This window comes from Vanessa atalanta, chromosome 8 (genome assembly GCF_905147765.1).
Source record: "Vanessa atalanta chromosome 8, ilVanAtal1.2, whole genome shotgun sequence".
Lineage (NCBI taxonomy): Eukaryota > Metazoa > Arthropoda > Insecta > Lepidoptera > Nymphalidae > Vanessa > Vanessa atalanta.
Genome location: NC_061878.1, coordinates 4,708,139 through 4,725,995, shown reverse-complemented (window position 1 = coordinate 4,725,995; position 17,857 = coordinate 4,708,139). Strand labels below are relative to the sequence as shown.

Genomic DNA, 17,857 nt, shown 5'->3' with positions numbered 1-17,857 from the left:
AAATGATTTCTAATAAAATTGACATATGAGTAATTTATGATATAGCACCGGTAATAATTCATAATTATAATTACTAAAATTAAATTTAAACTAAACAAAGCGGGCGATGTTGTAATTAACTAATATCGCTTAAGTAATATAGGTTAAAGTTGAAATGACTAGTTAACCGAAATATCGGAACGATTTGTTCAAGACAACCAAATGATTAACTCGAATCAAAATTAATGTAATTTTCAATCGACTTTCTTTTTTGTACCAAGAAATTATTCAGGTTTAACGCCTAAATCGCCCCCATATTTTGTTAATTTATGATAACGCGTTTGAACAGAGCTAATATCGGCCAGATATGTTCGGTTTCAATTTCACCAATACTAAAGAGCAATAAATGTTGAATGATCATCGATGTTGATCGACAGGTTTCTTGGCCGCGGGCTCTTGTGCCAATGTCAATGCGGCTACCTCATAAAAGGGTATTGTACTTTTATGTAGAACACCGAATCACCTTCACAGCGACAAATGATATCAAATGTTTAATGATAAAAATATATTTTTAATATATAAGACGATTTCTCTTAAAGTTTATTAGAAAATGTATTACTACTGGTGAAAATTGATATAATTTTATAAAATTAGCATATCTTAATAATCTGGCGCGTAGATAGCAAAATAAGGTTTTTATTTAACAGTGCGCTAATCCACTATAATGTCGAAGTGGCACGAACTCTAAGTTTACAACATGGCTGCGCCGTACACACCATTGTGTTGCGAATTGTACTACTTATTACTGGAAAAATGTGTTCCACCCAACATCAATTAATAAAAGCAACAATACAAAGAGAATTGAAACGTGAAATATCGTTTAATTTTCACAATTAATGAATAGGTATCATCTAATAACATTAATTACTTTACAAAGACAATAAGAGTTATTGTATACAAAGACCGATTGTTGGAAACAGTTACTGGTTAACTTAGGCAGTAGCAAGTACGACCTTTGCTTTTGACAAATATTTGCATAAGTCATACGGGTACTTGTTGCAGTCAGGAGTCGTTTTTGTTTAGTGCACTTTTCGATAATTCAGGTGAAGTAGTTTAATAGAATTATTGTGTAAAGACGAATTCATTATGATTTATCATTAACAAAAATCACATTGTGTTTATATTTGTTTTATCATAGTTATTGTCGAACCTATCGATTTCTAAATACTATCGAGAGATTTTATTTATTAACGATATATTAGTATTTTTTTGGAGATAATTTGCTGTAATCGTGTCTTTTAATAAGATCAAATCCCTATTTAAATCATGATGTCAATGTTCGATACAGATCGAAAATCATCTTGATAAATGTATGTATCGAATACGAGGGATTAAATCGATAAATTCGTTGCATCAATATAATATGTAGGTCAAATCCTATTAAAAGCGTTAAAAGGAACGTGTATTATACAAAGTAAGGTAACTAATGTACTGCGGTTTGAGCGCGTGAACCCTGTCCTTTTAACTTAACGATTATGTGAGCGCAGTCAAATTTATCATTCAGTTTATATAAATATATACATACCTACTTCATATTCTTATGAACATTATCTTAATTAGAGCTTATTAAATCACACGTTACTAATTTAAAACAATTTAACAAAGGCAGAGGCAAAACAATTAACATTGTTTTTTTTCTGCTTCCGAATGTAGGGGGTAATGGAATTATGATATTTTAATTAAACAGACGACTTAAGAATGTATGTATTTTTATTGTTTATATTTAAAATTCCATATTAAAAATATCTGTGTGAAAACACTTGGCGTATAAATTTGGCCTATTCGTATTATTGCTATATACTAAACGTAAACGAATAAATAAATATTCGGCTCTGATAGCATTATATCATTACTTTTTGCTCACCGTACAATAAATTAGTTTGTAAAGTACATTTTGTAGCTTCTGGAAGGAAATTGTTATTATATACTTAAAATAAAACGTTCAATAATTAATTGTTATAATACAAATAATTGGAAGTAGCGTTAGGTTAAATTAATTATTTTTAATTATATCAAAGTGATATACATACTATAAATATCAAATTGATGTTGATGGCGACGGAAACTAACAAACCTCAAACATGCCGATGTTTTAGTTGATCATATTGATGGAATGTCAGTTTCAGATTACGCAATTGATATAAGTACATAGTATATCGTGGTAGGATAAACCTAAAAAATATATACAAGTTAGAAATGTTTATTATATAATATATCATATTAGAAACTAAAGTTTTACTATGTTTAAAACTTAAATATAATGATTAGTTCTGAAATAAAGAGAACAAACGTGGAATGTTTTTGGAGACCGGTTATTAAAATGTGATTTTTATTGATTAGTGACCTTAAAATGTTGGGTAACGATTAATAATGATGTAGAAAGATTATAAAAGGTCTGTTTATTTATTTATAATTAACTTGACTGGTCCATTATCATTGCGATTATTATTACAATTAAGCGCGTGATACAGTTCAAGAGAGTTTCTCTACAAAAGATAATTTGTAAATAAAACTCATTTCTTATTGACCATAGATATTTATAATTTGTTAATAGTTTTTTTAATAATGTTTATTAATGTCTGTGAAATATAAAGAAAAGATTTAAAGATCAAGGTTAAGAAACATGTTTGCACAAAGATGTATTTAAAATTAAATATATATCTATGTGGTTTTAGAGTGCTAAAGTATTTATTTCGATATTGTTATAGGACATTACAACCGAAACCTAGCAATCAATTGGATTGGCAAATAAGAATATTATTTATTAAGAACGCAGATATATATAGAACGTATACAAAATAATTTACAACTTGCTTTGCTTTGATGCGAGTTTTTGAATAACTATGTATAATTTAATCAATTTAAGTATCTTATTGTTTGTTTTGCATTCATAGTTTGGAGTTTTATAAAAATATTTTATTTGTATAATAAATAATGATTAATAAACACTTTAACGACATCAAGGGCTAATTGGGTAACTATGTACATAATTAAGCGGGCCAAGTCATAAGTTACAAGTGCAAGACGAGTAAATATGCACTAGTCACAATATTTACTAACTATTTTATTTATCGCTATTGTTGGCAAACCTACCGTTATCAAAAGAGAAACAGTATTAACGACAGGGCCTTAACATTATTGAGTATTTAATTAAACGTATACGTTTAATAAATCGTATTCAGTTATTGAAAATATGTGAAATTAAAATAAATTATTTTTCAAAGGCATTAGAAAAGCCTAGAAAAGAGTTCAACGCACTCCTTTAAAAGACAAATTAAAGTAAAGTGGTCGATTGCCGGTACGAAAACAAAAATTCCTAATATTTATACTTATTAAAACATTCGCAACCGAATGTTTCTGAATCACTTAAATACATAAACACTAAAACACATTCTATGATGGTTGTTTTTAAATGAATGTCATAGATATATTGTTGTTATATATCGCATTTTGTGTTTGTAGAATTGAAAATGTGTAACGAATACGAATCAGTGTGCCAAAGACACCGATTAGATTGCGAGGAAACGTATGACCTTCGATCTGTAATGCAGTTCATGGCGCGATCTCTTCTCGTCCGCATAAATCAGCTGGACAAGATTCCTATATAAATATAAATTGAAATTCAACACGTACTTACCGTAAACAGACGGCCGTAATGAAAATAAACCGTACACCTCCAATGTGCAAAGTCACAGAACAAGGTAAACAACACAAAGTAAAACTGTCCGAACGTAAATTAAATGAAAGTATCGGCGAACTCAAAAACTGATCTTCCAAATACACCACTTTTACGAATTATCGAACGCAACGAGTCAAGTTTCGCTTGCTGGAGCGTAAGCAGCACGTGTCCGGTGCGCTCGGCCGAGTCGAGACGAATGGAACCAATGGCAGTGCCTGGCGTTCGCGGGAGCCGGAGTGCGCGCGAATTCGTGCATGGTTTGGACGCGCTGCCAGACAGGCCGTTTCCGTACCGGCGACGCAACGCAAAAGAAAATTGACTGCATTATACACTAATATGCATATAATCGGAAATCTCCCGACATCCGCTTGGGAAGAGTACCTTAAGGGACTAACTCCTGACAGTCCGTATGTTTTGCATTTCATATTTATAAGGATAAATTTCTAACATTTTATTCAAAAATTTATAAAAAAATCCTGAGTAGAGAAACAAAAATATTAAGCTAAAACCCGGTTAAGTATATTTCGAGTACACTAATGCGCTATAAAATTAATATATTGTTATTTCGCATATATTTATCGTCTAAACGATCTTTATTATCCCACGAGGCTGTAATTATGGAACTTATCTCTGAAGTAAATGGTGTCTTGTGATTTGCAAATAGCTATTTTAAGACACGAATAAAAGCCTCCATTTTAGCGCCGAAACGAGGGTAAAAATGAAACCCTCTCACTCACTATTTGGGACACCATAAAATTTCCTCTTTTGTAATATGACGATGATATATAAGAAAGTACAAGGTTTTGCTTTTGAGCGATTTTAATTTATGTTTACATTTATAGAAGAATGCCGCTTACATGAAAGTAGAACATTTATTGTTAATGAATTCAAGTTAAATTAATCACATGAAGTGCATACTAAAACAAGTTGTAATCAATTAAGAACATACGATTATTTACTTATAGAGGATAATATGAAAAAAATATGTAAATTCAGAAAATCAATATAACACAAAGATTGGGAAATAGCCAATACAAAGATGCGTGCAAATCGCCGTGCCATAAGTTTTTTTTCTGAATGAAGATTATAATGGTGTTCTCTTAAAAATGTAAATGATAATACTATAGGATCATATCTAACAAATACCTACTTCCTCGTAATATGTATGTACAGTACTTATGCAATTTTGTAGCAATCATATATTTACTAAAGATTTAAAATATCATATGCTTAATTAAGTAGATTGTCTCAAGCACTTTTGTCGACGATATTTTAAAAAACTAAATATAGAGTAAAAACTAGTTTAATAAATTTACGGCTATCCATATATTCTACGAAAATTTAATTATGCTCGGATGAGTAATTTTAAATTTATAATATTAGAAATAGATTCTTATTTACAAACTTGTTTCTACTTATAGGTTGTTCATTATTATTATTATATAGTTACACATGCTTTATTCAAGAAGGATGTAACGACCATCTTGTTTATATATCGCTATTGCTGCTAGCGAGAAGAACTGACTTCAAGATACTCAACTGTTACTTTTATCTACATTCATTTAAATACTATACATAATTTAAAAATATACATAATTTAAAATGTAGTAATTGGAACTTAATATTGATTGTTTTTATAATACGTATTATGACAATGTTCGCTAATTAATAGATATTATAACATAATAAGTCTGAGATTATGTTGCTATTTTTAAAGCAAAAATAATATATCCGTAAAGAAATGACAAAATAACGTGTTGTGTGTATTTTTTCCGTTTATGACTATGCCATAAAATACAATGTTTTCTTGTTTAAGAGAGGTCGCTTTTTCTCATTAGCTGTAGATATTTCTATTCGATACATTTAAATATGGATTTGATGATTATTTTTGGATCATTATTATGAATGTCTTATCGTGATTGTAATATATTTAGGACATATCAAAACTTAAATTATTATTATTTTTTATACAACTATTCGCTTAGGGCGGACTTAAGCGGCCAAACTTAAAATCGTTAAATATATTTAGACACAGTATTGTACTACGTAGGATCAATACTTTATTGGAAATTTTGGTATTTTTTTTTATATTTTGAATACTTTTAAAAAGGTTTCATTTGATTGTGCGTCATGTAACGACTGCAATGGTTTCAGAAATATTACCAATTTATTGGAACGAAACCTCTAGTTCTTAAAAGAAGGTTATAAAAATATAGTTATGAATTTCATAAATATAAAAAATTACAATAATTTGTACGGCTATCCTATAATTCTGTAATATTTCCTCGCTAATGGACCTTTGAATGGGAACTATTCTAGTACGATTATTCCCAGGGAAGAGTTACGTTGCATTGTTGTGAATATTAAGTAATAATGGTGTGGAAAATTAGAAAAATGGGTTTATTTAAATTTTCATGGGAATTCAGTGTAATAAAAAACGGAAATAGTTTCTTTGAACTCTATTAAAAGTCCATAATTTAGAAGATATAACAGTTATATATGACGAATTAAGATTGATTATAATTTTTTATCAAAATTTCCAAATTTCAAATATCATTGCAGAGAAGGAAAAAAATTCACCCAAAAGCTTATCACCGAAAGAGCAAAGCTTTCAAATAATATATTTTACCGTAAACTTGATATAAGTCGTTACCGAAATATTACGATGTACATTTAATGTCCACAAGCATAATTTCCTGCTGGCAGTTACCATGTGAAAGTGAAAAGAGTCGTGATTGTCCTGCTCTAATGACGATTATAAATGCGGACGCAATAAGCAATAACGCCACATAATGCCTGATACAATAATTTCGGACAGTAGAAAGCCTGTAGTTTCGCCGGTAATCCGACGAGAGCGACTACAGATGTCACGAACATACTTTCTTTAAACAGGAGCAGTACCTTTATACTTACTGGTTTCATTAAAAACCACCTATGGCGTCATCAATGTATACATAAATGTATAATAAAAAGATAACAGCCGCGCCTGTATTGGAAAAAAATTCAATGTGCTTTAAATATTTTTTGAAATATCTTATTCTTGATGATCTTACTCGTCGAAGTTAATTAATTGACGGTTTTATAATCAAGGGAATATATACAAAGTGGTCGGAACCAAAACATCATGCCGAAATTATAAACATTTTAAGTTGGTTCAATGTTAGGTTTTAGATTTTTATATTGTTCTAATAAGATATATGTTAGTTGTTATAATTAGATATATGTTTTTTAATTAGATATATAAAAATTATTTGGATTAAACATTCTCAATGGTTTTGTTACAAATGAATTAAAATTTTGGTCCATGGTCAAATATTATATTACATTTCAATAAAAAGTTTATAAATTTGTCAAATATGTCAGTAAAGGTTTATAAATATAGAAATAATAAAAATAAATTGATTATCTGTCTTAACGACGAATATGTTTTCATTTATTACTCGGAATATTTAGGAATTTGAAGGTAAGACAAAAAATATTTGCCTTTAAATCAGATTAATTTATATCATTAATATTATATTACTACTTTTGTGAACGTTTTACCCTTTATAAAATAGTAGAGTTTAAATCTTGTTAACGAGTTAAATGTATTTGCTTAATTGAATAAATCGGACTTCATTTTAAATTTTCTATAACAATTGTTGGAAATACCAAATGTCGGTAAAAATAAATTATTAAACAAACGTACGCGTTTTAAGCTTTGTTAAACTGTAAAGTTCAGGTCTAGCACATATATTAATTAATACCACCCGGCCACCAGGACACATACATACTTCCTCGTTGACTCCACCGAGCACGTGACGTGAGTATTCCAATTCTCCGCTTATAAGTACATATACAAGTTTCCTTGTATGATTTTTATGATAATACATTTAATAGATTAATCTGGAAAAATAAAAGCAAAGAAAAAATTATGTGTTAAGGTGTTTCACTTATAATATAAGCATGTATCAAAATTAGTTTTATGAACTCGTTATTATTTATTTATTATCAAGTGGGAAATTTTATTACGGTTTTTAAATTTTACTTGCATTTCACAATTTAGTATGCCCAGGATAAGTACATAACAATATTTATTTGACATTCAATCATTTAGTTCCACTTGGATAATTATGACATGCTATGAATCACTTTAAATTTCGAACTTCGTACACTTAATGCAGATTCTACGATTTAGTAAAAAGGTAAAGGTTTTATATTTGAAACCAATGTTACCACCCTTCAGTTTGGATAGTTGTAAATAAATTTGGCAGATTATCACCCGAAATACCTAGATTTATTTACATTGCCGCTCAATATGAGATACATTATAAATGAATTATAGTTTTCCAATTTTAAAGACACATAATAAATTATATTCGAAACATCGTCAAGACATATTTTTTATTAGTTTGATTAAAATTATTTTCGCTTGACAAAATAAGCACAGTTTGAAGTCATTTCAAATATTTATATAAATGTTATTATTTTTTTAAATTTATATATTTTCAATTGTGTGTACACGAGTCTTAAGTACAAGGACAATATCGATTCAGTATTGCGTTTCAACTGTCACTGGTAATAACTCACGAGTTTATCATATTTTATGCGAAATCCGTTTATGTCAAAGCTTTTCGTAATCATATGGTTTTTGGTTTCAAATATCAAAAGTAATTAATCTCAAGGATATAGATGTCGTAGAAGATGAAAATACGGAAATATTTTTTGCTCGAAATCAGTTTCTTTTTTTATAGTCAATTGTTATTGAGGAATGACTGTAGTAATTAATTTACGTATATGTAGCAGTTTACGCTATATGTCTTAAATTAAAAAAAAATGAACGCATTGAAAAGTGATGTTTATTTTGATGAATCTTATTTTGTTATAGTATAGAATAAATAGTTGTAATACATGAAGAAACTTGGCTTTGGTATTGAAAAAAAAACAGACAATATACATACCAAAACATAACTTAATTGCACTTTGATCCCACGCATTATATAGAGTAGTTGTTTGTTAACCTGACACTGCATAGTCAAATGATAGGGTGTCAATAATTCTAAAAATAAAAGTATATAATTTTTATTGTAGCAATTACTTAAGCACATTAAATATTACCTACGATTGTTTCGATTTTTTGTCAATCTTTATATAGTTTTACCTTGCGTAAAATATCTTTTGTTAAATTTAATAGTAAAATAGGTTTGCCATCTAACAGACAAATTAAAAATATTATAAAATTTGTTTTAAAAAAACATTCCCGATCAAATCGTTTTTTTTGGCATATCTTTTCCAATGTTTACGTTACGTGTAAGTCTTGGCTCTAAGAAACGACTGCGCGCGACTTTCTGTTGGTATTTATTTTAAGCCTATACCCGGTTACCTGTTCACAGATGGCCCACTGCGTAGTATACTGTACTTTAAGGATACTTATTAATTTGTCAATGTCACACTTCACTTTGGTTATAATTAGTAAAAGCACAATGTATTAATTTCTGTTATCAGGTCGTTGTAAGGGCTAGATAACAGATATTGTATGAAATATTCGATACAAAGTTTATCGAACTCTAATATTTATTAAAAAGTACTACTGCTACTAGGCCTTTGTCTATTTTGTTACAAAATATTTACAACCAAGCTATTGTATAGAACATAAATTATTAGTATTTTTAAAATATTTATTCTTCAAATGTTATGTAAAACATAATATTCAAATAAAACATGGAAGGATATGGAAATGTTAAGCGCTTATTTGGGTAGGTCTAATATGAAAACTATCAGACGAGAAAAATATAAGGTAATTACTTTCTTAAGAAAATGATAAGGTTCTCAATATTATTTCCCTGTCAAAAGTTCACGCGAAGGAAAATCAAGAGCAGTGTAGTGTCAGTAGAATTTATTATTCGTGTAACATTACAGTGAAGCGGAAAAGCCTTCATTACTTTTTTTACCGAAGCTTAATGCGTGTGATACAAAAAGGGATTTTTCAAATCAATGTATTGCTTTTTTATAGTATTATAAAATTAATTAATCATTTCAATAAAACAATGCAATAACCTTATCCTCTTATGACAATAGATACAGACATGATTAATTGCTAAATGAATAATCGAGTAAATGCATTCATGTGTAAAATGATTGAAGGTGAAATGTGAAATCAATTAAATTCTCCGTACGATGACTCCATATAAAGTTATCACTTATACAGCAATTCGATTGCATTCAACCTTATAATACAATTGTTGTCACATGCTAATATCCATAAAAGCTTATGGTATACTTTTACGACTGTAACTTGATTTGTTTCACTCTAAAAAGTAAGTCATTAAGATATTGGTTGGATAGTTTAATACAGTTAGAGAAACTATTGTTGCGTTTCGGTTGGAAGGATGAAAAAACCAGTAATATTAAAAACCCGAGAGAACACAACACCTCCGTTTCCAGTGGTTGGCGACTCGTTGGTTAGGTAAAAATTGATATTGTTTCTTCCACCGTGCCAGGTTTTGGTTATCACTTACCGCATGAGCATTTAATTAATTTTATAAATAAATAATTATTTATAAGCAAATTTAGTATTTATTTTTACTTTTAGTGATTTTTCTGCTCACAAGCTGTTCACGGCGAAGTATTTCTAAGTGAGCCCACAAATAGTTCGCTATACGATATTGGACAACATAGTACTGTTCAAACTTTTCATTCAATTAACTATCTGGTGGTCTGGCTGTTTAGTTTGCAAGCGTCGTTCGAGTTAATGGAACACTATGACAATATATTTCTATAATGAGACGTGGTCGAGGACGGCGATTTGAATTTAAAATATTTGAACGTTGACAGATTCTTCCTTATGTCCGTGACTCCGGAAGTCTCTCTAATCAGTACGCAGTGCAGCTAGCATGGGGAACAGGGGCGATTCGATGGCAATTGACGCAAACATCATCTGTCTGCTTTTCCTTTGTTCCTTTTGAATTTATTACATATATTATCATGTATTTTGACTAATATTTAATATTCATGAATGAATGTAAAATGTAAATCAGAGTTAAATTGACTTTACTAGTAGACGTATCAATTACTATACCAAATTATATCAATAGTGCGCAATGCCGTTCATGTTTGAAAGGTATCGCATCGTTTGTTTCAGTTAGTATATATGCAGATGAAGGGGGTGTAACATTTTTGATTCCAATGTTTTGACAAGCGGAGCCAACTATCCTCAGGTCAATTGATTACGTGCCTTCATCCCTTTTATAAATGGAACGAAAATTTATCTTGTAGTGCTAATAACATTATGAAGTTACTTTATTAAATTGAACATCAAAATAAATTAAAAAAATGGATATCAATTTTGGTTACAATAACAGATATATATTTATTTATTATAATATAACCAGATTGACGTTCCCCTATCAAAGTTATCTTAGTATTGAATTGGAGATGTTAATACGTCACCCGCCTTGATGAAGTTTTAGTGAACATTCTGGAAGCTCTATATGTAAAGGTCAAATGTGAGTTTCTCTACATTAAACCGCCCGTAACGATATTACGCCTCAGTTTCAAATGGCAAATATAACATTTAAGCAAAGCAATGCAACGGATCAATTTTCAAAAATAACTTATTAGGACGAATCATTTCGTTACATAGACATATTTTTTTAATATTTTTATATATTCATAGCATTAAGGAATTATTTGTAAATATAGATTAAAAAAAACGAAGGTAGGTACACATTAATTTTACGCTATGTTGACTATTCTTTAATTTAAATGTAAGATTATTTAAATGTAATTTTATAACTAATATATTTATAAGTAAATTAAATCTATTTAAATAGCCTGAGAAGTAATGTTGGTTAAAAGAAAAATGAATCATATTTATAAATAAATAATGCTCGTTTTTGTTTGTATACTATGCGCTTGTATCATGCACATTTGAGTGAGTTTGTACAGTTGTTGTTGGCATTTCCGTGAATGTTTCTGGCATAAAGGTTCGAGTGGTGCGAAAATCGTATCAAACAATTTATAAAAAAAGTTGTATTCCAAAGCATGTCAGGTATTTACTGTAGTATCACGTGAAATGAAAACAATACCTAATTAACCAATAAAATATTCAATGCATTTGCCAGTTCAATCACTTAGTGCGTGTCAGTTTTATATTTTGATTTGATTACAAGTTTGAGGTATTGTTGCTCTTGGTGTTTTGCGTATTACAAATTCTGTTCAATAAGTAAAATAAATAAACCTACTTCATATATATTAAAAAATAAAAAGTGAATTTATTATCTTGTGAATAAGTCAAAATAGGCTAATTGTTTTTTTTTAATATGATTTATTTGTATCACAATACTCGGTCGGTGCTAAAAGATATGAGGTGATTTTGCCCAAATTTTTACGTTAAATAAGCTTAAACTGCGATTGTCAATCGATTATTATTAGGCTATTTTTTATTTTAGTAATACAAAGGAATGAATTAGGAGTACACTTAAAGAACACCCAAAATAGATTTAACTTTTTATAAGCTTAAAAGAATCCACTAAAAATATTCGATAATTAATTTTCTGATATGCTTTTTTAATTACTGAGAATGATCTAGTTTTTATTAAGTTACATATATTTATTTAAAAGAAAAAAATAAAATATATAATAATATATGCATATATTGCAATAATAATAACTTCTTAAGTTTACTCCTGAAATGTTTTTGAGGAGGCGGACTAATTATAGTCTTCGTAAAAATTATAATTCTTTAAGAAAACATTTATATGAATCTGTATAAATATAAACAAAATAACATAAGTTTTACATATATTAAATATCAATTCGTTTAAAATATTTAATCATATTAAAATCTTTTTACCAAAGTTTTATTGCCATTTTACTGCCTATCACCACATATGACACACTTATGCTATCAATAACAGCGTATAGTTTGGAACTAACCTAAAGTGCCTATTGGGACTTCCTCAATTGTTAAATTGGTCTGTCACCCATATTCGATCTTCTGCTGATTCACACTGCGAGGGCACTGGATTTAGAACACTGAATCTTAGAGCGTAAATGAGAACAAGTATGAGATTGTTGGACTCTTTTTTACGTCTGCCCCAGAAGTAAAGTGTGTGTTGCATAAGGTTAATCATATTCTTCTAGAATACGCTGTGTAGTGTGATATCAATGTTATATTTTATATCTGAATAAATACACTAAAGATTTAAAATTATTTTGTGATCTTAAAGAAAAACCTTTCTTTTTATTTTATCAAAATAGTATGCCCATATGACATTTATAATATTATTTTAGGTAAATTAGGTAGGTCTAAATTATTATATATAATTCTGTTATAAAACTTTTCAGACGTTAATTATAAGGATAATAACAAAATACGATGTACACAAAAATTTCGCGTGGGGAAGCTTAATTACTTGTAACATAATTAAAACATTTAAACGAGTTACGTGATATTTATGGGAACATACCGGATTAAGTCCAGCGGTTACGTGATTCGATAGAACGTGTGACACTTTTTTTATTCATTTTAGTTGAACAAGGAAATGAGAGATTGTTTGGCAAGTGGAACTCAGTACTCAGTCCATAGTAAACTGCTAGAAACTAGTAAACGGTTTTTTCAATGCGTTTCCAACAATTTCATCAATAGTCACCCTTTAAATCGGAACACTAATAAAATGGAACCAATCCGAGGGGCTTGCATAGAGCCTTACTACCGAAAAAGATCGAACTAATAGCTTGTTAAGCGGGAAATTGCCACAGTTTTTACTTGTTTAAATTGTATTTACAATTGTCAGATAGGTGATAATTACCCCATTTACAGTCTGTTACTGTAATATAGAATGAATATAAACAATTGTCCCAACCAATCCTTATAGTATTTATTTTACGAAGATATTCGAATACGAATAACGTAGGTGTGTAATTAAATATGTATTCAGTTTAAAGTATAAAATTAGAATGTATAATATATGTTACTATTTACTTTCATTTCTTGAAATTTATACATTCTTTATAATGTTTGAATCTAGATATCATTCGTTGCGTTAAATTCATAAAATTAATTCAAGAAAATAACGCATAATAAATAAATAAAAAGTGATAGTTACTCTATTCTATTTTTATTCATGTATTAGGACTATCTACAATTTATCTTAAGCTAGCTGCTCCGCGCGGTTTACCTCTCGTCAAAAACTCTTGCATCCCGTAGGTCGTTGCGTGATATAATATTTATAATCCAAATTGATCGAAGATCCTGAGATAAGCGCTTCAACGTATTATACACAAACAATAAACCTTATATATTTTTATAAAATGTAACATCACATAGGTTCATAGATAATACGTTAATAATGTTAACTATACAAGTTTTTATTGTGTCAAGTAACACTAGTAAGTCAATTGTAAACATAAACACATATTCTTTGTAATTCGAAGCACTCTTTATTCATACGTTATCGTAGAAACATAAGCGTCGTTACATCAATTGATTTAATGACAAATAAACTGGCTGGAGTGATTCAAGGGACACGATTCAATACCATAAATGATTTCTTGTACACAAGATATATTTCATAATAAAGTTTTATTACTCAGAGATCGCCAGTATTATATTTAAGGATATGTTCCCTCAACGAGCGATCATAAAAAATACCGGTCAAGGGCAATTTCTTTTTATTTATAGGGTTCCGTGTTTTAAGACAATCAACAATTTAAATATTGAATAAATGCGTATCGAGCATAAAGTAAAACCAGGAACGGCTCGTAAATATCCCACTGTTGGGCTAAGTTTATTCCACGACGCTGCTTCGCTGACGATTATTGAGATAAGTCATAATCCATTAAGAAGATTCAGCTTTGCCTGCTTTCATGCTTTCCCTTACCTTTACCTTCTAATGAATAATAAACACAAATTTAGTGATTGAACCAAATTTGAGGTGTTGATATATATGTATAATATTATAATTATAATTTGAGATTCACGTATTCTATCCACTGAGTCATTTCGTGTGTTATTTATTTGTGTTCAAATGCGACCATTTAGTGCTATTTGTAAATTAGTTCGCAAATCAGGAGCTGATTGTAAATCGATTATTTCACCGTATTTCATAACATTTGTTTATTGTTTTTATCATCTCGTTCACATATACTATATTATAATGTAGTTACTATTCGATTTTAGAATTATCTATAGAATTTTACATCTAGATAGGAATTTAAAGTTTTTCGAAATTCATATCGAATTTTGTATCACTAATATCACTAACGACATGAAACAACCGTGTATATAACTATTTCACCAAAATAAATTGATCTTTCAATTACCTTTTATTGATTTAAATATCAATAGTGGTCATTGATATTATTGCAGTGACGAAAATCCTCCTAAGTCTAAATGGTACCGTTTTAATGTATAGTTTTTTTTTATTAATAATGCAAATTTTTAAATAAAGGTACAATATTGTATTGGTGAGGTTGTTGGACCGTCCGTATGGATTAGTGATTTTTCGCTGTTTTCAACTTACTTTTTTCATAATACCCGTTCTTTTGGCTTATTTATTAAATTGGTTCCGCAGCTATTATTTTAGATTTACTAAAGGTTATTGTTTAATACGTGTTATTTATGTAAAACCGACGATTTAGTCAGCGCACACTGGTAAAGCAGCACGATTGCGGATTTTGTTCTAGCTTTTTTTTCACAAATAGCATTATTTTAGGCTTATATTATTTATTATTTCTGAAATAATATATAGTCTATGGTACTCCTGAACAGTTAAGCTTTCTAAAGGTAAAAAAAAATATTAAAATCGGTTCAGTAGTTTATAAACATATTAGTCTATCATTATAAACATATTAATCTTGGATGCTATCCCGTTAAAGCTGTGCATTTTCCGGAATATAAACCTATGTACTATACCATAGTATATATAGTACCTATATCTGTGCCAAATTTCATCCAGATCAGTTCAGTCGCTCTGGCGTGATTGAGTAACAAACATTTATCCACCGAAACTTCGCATTTTGACTTTTACTTTTTTTATTTTGATACCTAATAAAATATTTGGAACAGATGGAAATTAGGTGTTTTGCACATTTCTGAACATTGACCCTGTATGAAAAAATAATCAGCATGTGTATGCTTCTATCAGACTCTGGATCACGTGCCACAAGATATATTTTGTAAGTTACATTACATAATTTACATCATCTTATTATATATCTAACGAAACAAGAAAACAGACAATTTAACGTAAATAGAGCATTGAATTTACGATAAAGTGCATACAATTTTGGTTGTTTATAATACTTTAAGTTATTTGCATTTCAAATCTAATGGACCCTATATTTATTTGAATTATAAGTCATTAGTTTAAGTTCAGTTAAACATTTTACTTACATCTTGTTTGTATTTGTGGACTTCATCTAAATAATATGTTTGAAGTTCCAGAACTTAAAATATAATATGTATTTAAAGTTTTACAAGGGAACACTATTTAATGCACAAGATAACATAGTTATAAAGTGCATCGGCTGTCGCTGGGTATGATTTTTTTTATCAATTGCAATTTGTTGCTTTTGGTCTTCGGTTCGTATTTTAACTTTTAATGGTGTCGTTCCGGACGTCCCACTTACGATTCTCGTACAAGTCGCGGCTCGTCATACTGTCAAGAGATCATTACGTTTTTCTCACTGAAATAAATAGGCAGTAATTGGTCGAAGGAATTCGTTCGGCGTCTTTTATAACTAAATATAATATATTTTTTGTTGGTCCATGTCGCTGTGCTTGAAATGAAAACAGACATCTTTTTTAAGATCTTTGCAAGAAAATCTCTATAGAAAATAGTTTACAAAATTTTCAAGATTGTTCTTATTTTTTCAGATTCAAAACAGGAAAGCGATACTAAAAATTGCTTAGTTTCTTTAACCTGATAGCTATTTCCTGTGTATAAACTACAAACACGTGATAGTTAGTAGATTGTGGCACGTGTCAACGTGTGTTAGCTCGCCATGCGCGTGCGCAACCCGTTGATACGGGTGGATTGCAAAAGAGAGTAGTTTTAAGTACGTCTTAAAAACAAACCTTATGCCAAGACCGATAAAAACTATATGCATATAAATCTCTTCTCAAGACTAGTACGGATTCATAAACCTTACAAGGGAGTCTTATATTGTAGTATCTATAACTATAGAAATAAAGACTATTTTTGAATTTAGTACAGCCTAATCTTGACATAAACGCTATGTGGTTACCATTCCACACACATCATTATCACATGTTTAGTGATTACTCATCGCGAGAGAGAGAATTTGTCATTAGACATGAGTCAGCTGCTATTATTGTTGTGGTTTATTAATTACTTTTAAATATTTTTTTAAATTTTATAATATATAAGTATAAGTGTTTACTCATAGTTGATGTTAGTTTTATTTAAGTCCGTAATCTTATATACTTATAAGTATTATTGTCAAAAAAGAGGTAAATTATATTAAACATAGTTTATGTTATAAATATTGATTTTGATAATAATCAATGTTTTGTTGTCATTAGAAATTATATATTATAATTAAGGACTACTTACTTAAACAAGAATGCTTAAGTAAGTAGTTAGTTATTAGTCGATATTTACAATAAATAAATTAAGATACGTGCAGCATGTATGTACTGTTGTGGCTATTTTGTATAGTAAAGTTATTTTCCGTGTATTTCAAACTAACCTTTTACTGCTTAACGATATACTGTACTGAATAAATGTTTAAGTTAATTTAAAGTTACTCTACAAAGGCAGAAAATTTAACCTCATTAAATGCACTTCAATAGGAATACTTATAAGTGCTGCACGCGCTGTTTCCAGGTCGTGGGCTAAAGACTTTTCAAAGCGAAACACGTTACGTCACGTTAACAATATTTGCAAAAGAAACCTTAACATTTATAATAACAATCATGTTATGAACATATTATTTAGAACTATTCATCAACGTCATTGAAATAGTTTGTTTCTAAAATGTATGTATTTATTTTATTTCAGACATAATTAAATCAACAGTAATATAAAAACTCTTTGGGCTTATTAAACAAACGGTAGACATATCCACGTCATTCAGTGTTTACAACTTTAACTTATAAACGTGATGTGATCGGCACGCGCGGTTTACGACCAT

At 29.2% G+C, this 17,857-nt stretch overlaps 1 protein-coding gene across 1 annotated transcript in view; it reads right to left on the bottom strand.

Annotated features, from left to right (window-relative positions):
• Positions 1 to 3,937, bottom strand: part of LOC125065889 — a 33,527-nt gene extending 29,590 nt beyond the window's left edge. The window contains exon 1 of the mRNA XM_047673746.1: positions 3,677 to 3,937. The gene's annotated coding sequence lies outside the window, so the exon portion shown is untranslated. The remainder of the gene's footprint in view (positions 1 to 3,676) is intronic.
• Between the last annotated feature and the right edge of the window lie 13,920 nt (positions 3,938 to 17,857).